Consider the following 8,689-nt stretch of genomic DNA (forward strand, 5'->3'; position numbering starts at 1 on the left):
ACTAAAATTCTAAATTTTAAAATAAAAAAGTTTAAAAAAATAAAAATAAGGGGATCAAAATTCCAGATATTACAATAGAGACACCATAAAAAAAATACAAATAGGAGGACCAAAATTATAATTAAATCAAAGAATATAGTTTTGTGATGTATTAAAATCACTATTAGATTAACAAAATATTAATTAATTCAAATAGCCATACATTTTCATCATTCATATATCATACGGTTTAAAAAAAAATCAATTATTTTTTTATACGTTATTAAATTTTTAACATCCGTAATTGTTGAAAATATTTATCACTTTTGTGTGTGTTTATATTACTAGTTAGTTAGTTAGTTACCGTAATAGTTGAATTTGGATAATATATTAGTAATGGTTAGTTGAGTTGAGAATGTAAAATAGGGTGGAAGAATGCATAATAGTGATGTAGAGGACAAGGCCATTGGTACTAAGTATTCATTTATTGGAGAGTAGTATTATTTTGATTTGAATGTAACAAACAGTATGATGAAATGAAACAATAAACACACGGATGAGAATAGTTTGGAACACACAGCCACAAACGTGTTATCTTCATCATAGTGGTTAGCATAAAATGTATTAATAATAAACGATAGGAAAAACAAACAAATGAGTCGTTGTAGTATAGTGGTGAGTATTCCCGCCTGTCACGCGGGTGACCCGGGTCGATCCCCGGCAACGGCGTTTTTCTTTTAATTTCTAAACACGACGTCGTTTAAGGCTTTTTCTTTCTGGATCGTGGGCTGCAGCCAATTAGACCAAGTTATCTGCTCAGGAAATTATTATTATTACTTCTCCTTATTATAATCAAATTATTACTTATTCAATCTAATCTACTCTAATATTTACACTCTTTTAATAATTCATTTTTGTTTTTTTATTTAAATTATAAAATTATTAATTGTTAAATAATTTTTTGTTTTTTATTAAATTCAAACCTTCTTAATTTAGTTCACTAAATATATTAAATAAAATAAATTCGGAATAAATAATTCACATTAAATAGATTGAATTCATCTACTTCTCTCTTTATCCTTCAATGTCTAAGTATGATATTATTTAACATGATAAACCTAATATATAGTATTTTATTTCAATTCTATTTTAGAATAATAATAATAATTTTAAATACACAATAAAAATTACGTACCTTAATTAACATAAATCACTGAAAAAAATTAATAAAGTAATAAATTAATAATCACAAGTACAAAAATCTAATATAATAATAGTAATTATACTAAATTATCATTCTTATTTATTTAAGAAGATCAAATCTAAAGAGTTTTTTTTAACATTACGGACAATTATTATTACACTGAAAAGGAAAAATAACAATTACATATCACCAACACATTTATGATGATGGTATGAAGAGTTTGATGAAGAACGATTTAAATACATAACACTAATAATTAATCGACGAAAACATTGTTGGACTACTCAAAACAAGTGGAGAGACATTGCTTTGCATCGTCTTGAGACAAAGTACCTTTCGTTTGAGAAAGGGTTTAAGGGTCAATCGCTCGGCGACGAGAAAAGAAATTGATTGGTTTGAATGTGTTTTGAGTGATGGCGAGAACTTGGATGAGTGAGATATCCATCTCAAAGCCTAGTCTCAGGAGTGCGTGGTATCCACCACGTTCCATTTCCATCTTATTTGCAAAAGTATTTAATAAGAATTAAGTGTTTTTTGAATTTAATTGAGAAAGGGTTTGACAAAACCGTGTTGACAATTTGGAATGATGGAGAGCGCTAAGATAGGCGAGATATCCATCTCGAATCCTAGTCTCAGGAGTGCACGGTATCCACCATGTTCCATTTTCATCTTTATTGAAAAGTGTTTAAATAGGAATTAAGTATTTTTTAGTTTTATTATGAAAATGACTTGACGTTGGATCAAGTATTTGATGGACGTTTAAGAAAATTTTGAATGAAGGTTTGAAAGAAAATGGAATAGATAGGTTTGGATGATGGCGAGATATCCATCTTGAATCCTGGTCTCAGGAATGCGTGGTATCCACCACGTTCCATTCCCATTTTTATTGAAAAATGTTTAAATAAAAATTAAGTATTCTTGAGTTTTATTATGAAAATGACTTGATGTTGGATCAAGTATTTGATGGACGTTTAAGAAAAATTTGAATGAAGGTTTGAAAGAAAATGGAATAGATAGTTTTGGATGATGGCGAGAGCTAAGATAGGCGAGATATCCATCTCGAATCCCGATCTCAGGAGTGTGTGGTATCCACCACGTTCCATTTCCATTTTATTGAAAAAAGTCTTAAGTAGAAATTCAGTATGTTTTGAGTTTTTATTGTGAAAATGACTTGACGTTGGATCAAGCATTTGGTGGGCGATTGAGAGAAATTTGAATGAAGGTTTGAAAGAAATGGAATGGATAGAAATGAATTAATAGAAATGGAGGGAATTGTTTATTGATAAAAATACTCGACGTTGGATCGAGTCATTATTTTTTATCTTTTTGAAAAGAAATTGATTTTATTCTTGTGTTAGCAACTAGCTAAACAGTCAAGCAAATAAAGAAATAAAACAGTAAAATTGTTACACATCTTGGGAATGGGGGGGGGGGGGGTACATTTAGTCGAATGGGGATTCAAGATATATAAATAATTAAATCGGGTCCAATCAAAGAGTGCACAATGCATGAGTGTAGGTGCAATAAAATGGTCTCATTGTAAGAAAGCCCAAGAGTAAGCTATGTGAGGTTGGTGGTGATGCTTAAAAGCAATCGACTTACAAGGGTGTGGAGATGGGGGAGTGACAACTAAGTAATATGCTCAAAACTGGTTTACGCATCATGACAAACTTTGGATGATCATGTGCGACAAATCAAAACGCAGTGAAATTCTATCAATATATAGATAAAATAATCATGGAATGACAACCTTGGAATAGTTGAACCCATAAATTAAAATCGATGTTTTTAGGAATAAACAAAATCGAGGACAAAGGGCAAGATCAACGAGTGTTGGATAAATGCATACAATATAAAAGGATATTAAAGTAAATAAATGGAAAATTTAGTGTATATCAAAATCCACATGCCAGACATGGGTATCGAACCCACCACACAAAGGGAGGTGAGACAACTCTCCCTCCACTCGGCCACGAACGGTCAGCTGTTAGCCGAACAGCGACCCAAGCATATAAACAAGGAACAAAATAAAATAAATAAAAAAACAAAAAAAAACTAAATAAAGGTCAGCATGGGCCACAGGCGCTTGGGCCGAATGAATATCCAACAATCCCTTGGACTGTTGAGGTTCGGGTCAAATGAGACCCCCTCCAGGTTGGCCCAAGATGACGTGGCGAGAATACCAAACAAAATCCCTAGCCGCGTGGTTGTTGGACGGCGGAACAGAGAGACAATTTGACCTTAATAATGGCTAGCTGTCGGCCATTCCTGGGAAACAGCAAGGTGGGAAAACCGAAGGGACATCGAGTAAAGCAAATGTCACTAGTGTTGTTTCCAAGCAGCAGAGCCATTAATAATAATAACAGTCAATCATAATAAAAACTAGGAAAAAACAAAAGCAAAGGAACGGTGGTACTCGTCTCTCTTCCTCGAGAAGATCCAAACTTTTCATAAAAAGCAAAACCTCCCACAGTAAGAAAACTCAGCATAAAACAAGAAGAATCGTGCATCTAACGACGATGAAGAAACCGAAGCTCAAATCGGAAATAAACATGAACACCTAATCTTCAGTCATCTATGGTCAAGAATGAAACGTTTCCGGTCAAGATCAAATCGAAAATCAAAAGCATGAATTGGGAAGAGAAACTCACCAGTTACAACAAGGTAGACGGTGATTGGAAAGGGTAACATCGCCTGAATCTTTCTTCCAAATGTGCTTGGTTCTCTCCAAGGAACGCCGCCTCTAGGTTCTCAGAGTTTTTTTCATTAGGGTTTTCTCCTCTCTCTTTTTTTGAACAGTAGCCGCTCCTTCCTCTTAAAATTAGGGTTTGTGTCTTCTTATACATGTGAAAAATGGGGACAACGGGAGTGGATTGGAATTTGTCAGTAGTACAGAGTTCCCTTCTCAACCTTGTGTGGTCCCTCTTCTCAACTCCTCTACTTACTCTTTACCGTTGGTAATAAGTATTTTACCTTTGTGAATTTGCTTCATGAACTTTGAACAATATATGCGCTTATGCAATTTCCGATTTGTGTGATGCGTTACTGATTTGAGTTGAACCATTATTGCAGGAAAATATTATGCCGTCTTGAGTTTTTGGACGATGCAACTCAAGAGAGTTCGAGTGTTGAAAATTGCCATGTCTGGAGCACCTGTTTTGGGTTTACCTAATTTTGATGACAAATTTGTCCTCGGAACTGACTCCCCTGGATCCGGAATGTGCACAATATTGAAACAAAATGGGCATCCTATCTGCTACTTCAGCAAGCAATTATGTCAGGCTTTTACCTATGTGCTATTACAACAGCAGTTAAGAAGTGGAGAACCTATTTATCGGGCAACATATTCACTATTCATACATACCAAAGGAGCCAACAAGAGCTCGCGACACAGTTCATACAAAACCGGAACGACAGTTCTACTTGGCTAAGTTATTGGGTTATTCGTACAAAATAGTGTACAAACCTAGACCTTAAAATTGTGTGGCAGACGCCTCGTCAAGGTACATTTCTTAGCTCTCACAGTTCCCCAAGTGAATTTCATCACTAAATTCAAAGAAAGCTTGAATTTAGATAAAGATTTTCAAGCCCTTCTAACCAAGGTTCGGGACAAACCTACAAAACATAAGGAGCTTCAGATTCCATGTTGTTCTTTAAGGGGAGACATGTTTGTGCCTTCCACCTCACCACTTAAGCTTACTCTCTTGGATGAATTTCACTCATCAACCATTGGAGGACATATTCGAATCCATCGCACATTTGAACAATTCCAAGAGAACTTATTTTCACAGGGCATGCATCAAGATGTTGTGCAATTTGTAAAAGCCTTACTCCATATTCATACTGTTATTTTAGTTGTTGTGGATAGACTATCCAAAGCGGCATACTTTGGATCTCTGCCAACGCAATTTACTGCAATCAAGGTTGTAGAGCTCTTTGTTCATATGGTCTGCAAGTTGCACAATATGCCAAGGAGCGTAGTTTCAGATAGAGACCCCATCTTACTAAGTCATTTTGCAAGAGCTACTTCGTCTTAGTAGTACTAAGTTGCGGATGTCAACATCATATCACATTTGAAACCATGTTTTGATACCTATGCAAAAACCCTTGATGTACCTTAGAAGTTGCGGATAACTAGCCTCACATCAAGCCGCTAGCTGTGTTAGATTGGAAGATGAACTCTGCAGGATTAATGTCTGCTGCAGAGTTGGTAAAACATGCAGAACTTACTGCAACCGATGCTATGCAGCAATGAACCAATGGATGGCTCTGGTTCTTCAAAATCTTGAAAAGAAACACTATGATTGGACCGAGTAGAATGGCTTGGCATGGCTTCTTGCATATGTGAAGGCATTACGCATGAAGTGTAACGAAGCACGGTATCGATCAAATACCAAGAAAGAAGTAGGGATTGGGATTCTTGGGGTTTGGGTGAATTGAATTTGGTCCAAATGCCATTTGTGTATATTTCGTACGTTTGGAACATCTTATGACGTGTGATGCACATGGCACTTGATGTGAAATGAAAAATTGGTGTGTGTTTTTTTTGTAGCAAAATAAAACTTTTTCCTTGTACCTTAGAACTTTCATCTATTCATGTGATGATACCTTAAGATGATGAACTAATCATTTGCCATGTATATGGATGGTTATGAGTGAATGAATGTGAGAAAAAACTTGGACATGAATGAAGTAATTGGAATATGAATGAGTATGTGTAAGTTCTTCAATATAAAGTGAACAATTTGAATATGAAATGGATAATATGAATGTGTATAGAGAAATATGTGGAATTTTTTAATCATGAATGAAAATTTTGGATATGAAAGGTAGAAATATGAAACGGTGAATGTGAATGATGGAATATGTATGGAATTTCTCTGAATTGTGAATGAATGGGAAAATGAATATGAATGATGACCCACAATGCTTTTGCACTTCACACATAATTCCTTCGAAAGGGAGGTGCGAACTAGTAATATGAGAAATGAAAAATGAATGGTCACACGGACGATAAGTTGGAAAAAAAGATGGGTAATGTTTTGTAAGGGAGACATAGCGTGGATTAAAATTGGATACAAGGACAAAAATCGTGAGGCTCACTCGATTCCATCAAATGAAAAGAGGTTCCAAATCTTACTTAACTATGGAAAATAACTATCTTGGACCAAAACAAAGGCAAAGCCCAAAAAAAATAACATGGAACGGTCGTGGCAGCAAGTTTAACAAATAATGTTGGTGGGTAGCATCATGACCAGATGAAATGGTCATGAGAAAAAGAATGCAAATGAATGGTCGATTGGGAAAGTTTTCAGGACCAAAATCAGGGTATGACACAACTTCATCTCCTTCAACAACTGCAACATGAATCCTCAACAACAACAGGTTTTCGAATACTCTCAGGAAATGAATGTTGTTGAACAACTAGTTATGGATCCACAACAGGTTATAACCCAAACTGCTACGCCTTCAACAACTTCATACAAAGAACCTCATGTTCTTGATCGCCCCCCTCACATCAATCTTGCCACTCCGTTTGAAAAGCTGGAAGTGTTATGTGAACTCTTGGTTGATTTTGACAACCTCAAAAGAAATGGAATAGACCTAACTGATAAATTGGAGAATCAAGGTTGGGGAAACTACTTCAAATGGCTTTATGGTTCAGTTTACACATTCCCGGTGAAGGAATTTTGGAGGTTTGCTAACTACGATGACCACTGCATCGTATCCTACATTCTAGGGGTCAAGATGGTAATCATAGAGAAGTCTATTCCGAAGCTTATGAACATGGAAACTGTAGGGGAGAAGGATATACAACATTAACCCTAGGGCAAAGTATATGTCCCAGGAAATCATCCCTATTATCTTCACTCAGAACTCAGAAGGGAGAACTTCAGAGAACAAATAACTTCATCAAAATCTGAGAGTTTGGTTGAAGATTATTCTGGGAACTATCCACCATTGTCCAGCGTCCAGCTCCTCTGACTACATTAATACCGATCAGAAGTGCATTATGTATTGTCTGCATAAAGGGTTGAAGCTGAATCTTCCCTCCCTCTTCTTTAAGTATTTGAGGGACTCCGTCAAAGATACCAGGAACAATATGAAGCCCAAAAATTAAATCCATATGGGGAGGTTAATTTCTGATGTTTTGATAGATAATGGGATGGTGGACCACCTCATCTCTATTAACATGATGGAAAATGTTACGGTGGATGAGGGCAAGCCTCTAAATGCCAAGAATCTGAAGAGCATGGGGCTAATTGACAAGGACAAAGTCAAACCTACTTTAGACACCTCCTGGGAAGCTCTGAAGGATCATAGGGAGATATCCCATGGGATGTATCTCTTCTCTAAGATTGATCCCCTAGAGGTAATCACTCACTACCTTCAAGATCTGGCAGCCCAGGGAATTGACATCTCTGGATTCACCTTGGACTAGCTACCAGAACAACCACCAAACTTCATGAAGAGGAAAAGAGACCCCTATAAGAAGAAGAAGAAGACTCAGAAGCTGGGATAATCTTCAGCATCTCAGAAGCAACTTGTGCCTCTGAGCTCCTCCACACCATGTAAGTATCATATTTCTGAAGCTCCCCTAAGTTCTGGCCTTAGGAAAATTCTCTCATCTTTACCTCAACCACTTTCTATAATATCTCCCTCTGAACCAACCATCTCCATCCCCATTATTTCAGAACCTCATACTTCTGAAACACACATTTCTGAACCAAACACATCCTCATCCCCACTACAAAAATTTAATCTCACAATTGTAACCATCCCTGTATCTGGGGTCATCTTATTCAACGAACTCATATCACATCCCTCATCTACTCCCAATTATCCTCCATAATATGACCTAACCTCAAACTCTAAACATTTAGATGCCCCTGATCCAACCTCCCCCACTCTTGCGCAACTTCAAGCCACAACGAAATCCGAACAGACTAAGTCTGTACCAGAAGCCTCTGAACCCATACCACCTCCTTCTGCACCCATTTTAGAACCCTCTAAAACCCTTCCACCTCTTTCTAAACCCATTTCTAAACCCTCTGAACCCATCCACAATCCCTCTAAACATATCCCTCAAACCTATGAATCTGACCTAACCTTTCCAACCCTAGATGAGGTTTTTGCCAAGTTCTCAGAGAACACTGCTGCAAGGCTCGGGCAGCTACCTGAAGAATCCAGACTAAGTGACAATCCTTCTGAAGTAAGGACTCACTAGAATTTATTTCTCAGGTGGATGACATTTGAGGTCTTCAAGCTCAAGGGAATCTCTGAACAAGTCAGAAATGAATATATCAGAGGCACTGAGGAAAGATTGGAGGTGCGTCTGGCGCAGGAAGTTGAGGAATGGGTCAGGAAGGAATCTGAAGAAAATACCAGAATAGAAGCTGAGGAGAGAGTTGTTGCTGAAGTTACTGCTGCTGAAGCTAAAGCTAAAGCAAGAGCTGACGCTGAAGAAGTTGCTCGCATAGCTGTAGAAGAAGCTGCAAAGACATT

The sequence above is a fragment of the Lathyrus oleraceus genome, chromosome 5 (genome assembly GCF_024323335.1).
Source record: "Lathyrus oleraceus cultivar Zhongwan6 chromosome 5, CAAS_Psat_ZW6_1.0, whole genome shotgun sequence".
Classification (NCBI taxonomy): Eukaryota; Viridiplantae; Streptophyta; class Magnoliopsida; order Fabales; family Fabaceae; genus Lathyrus; species Lathyrus oleraceus.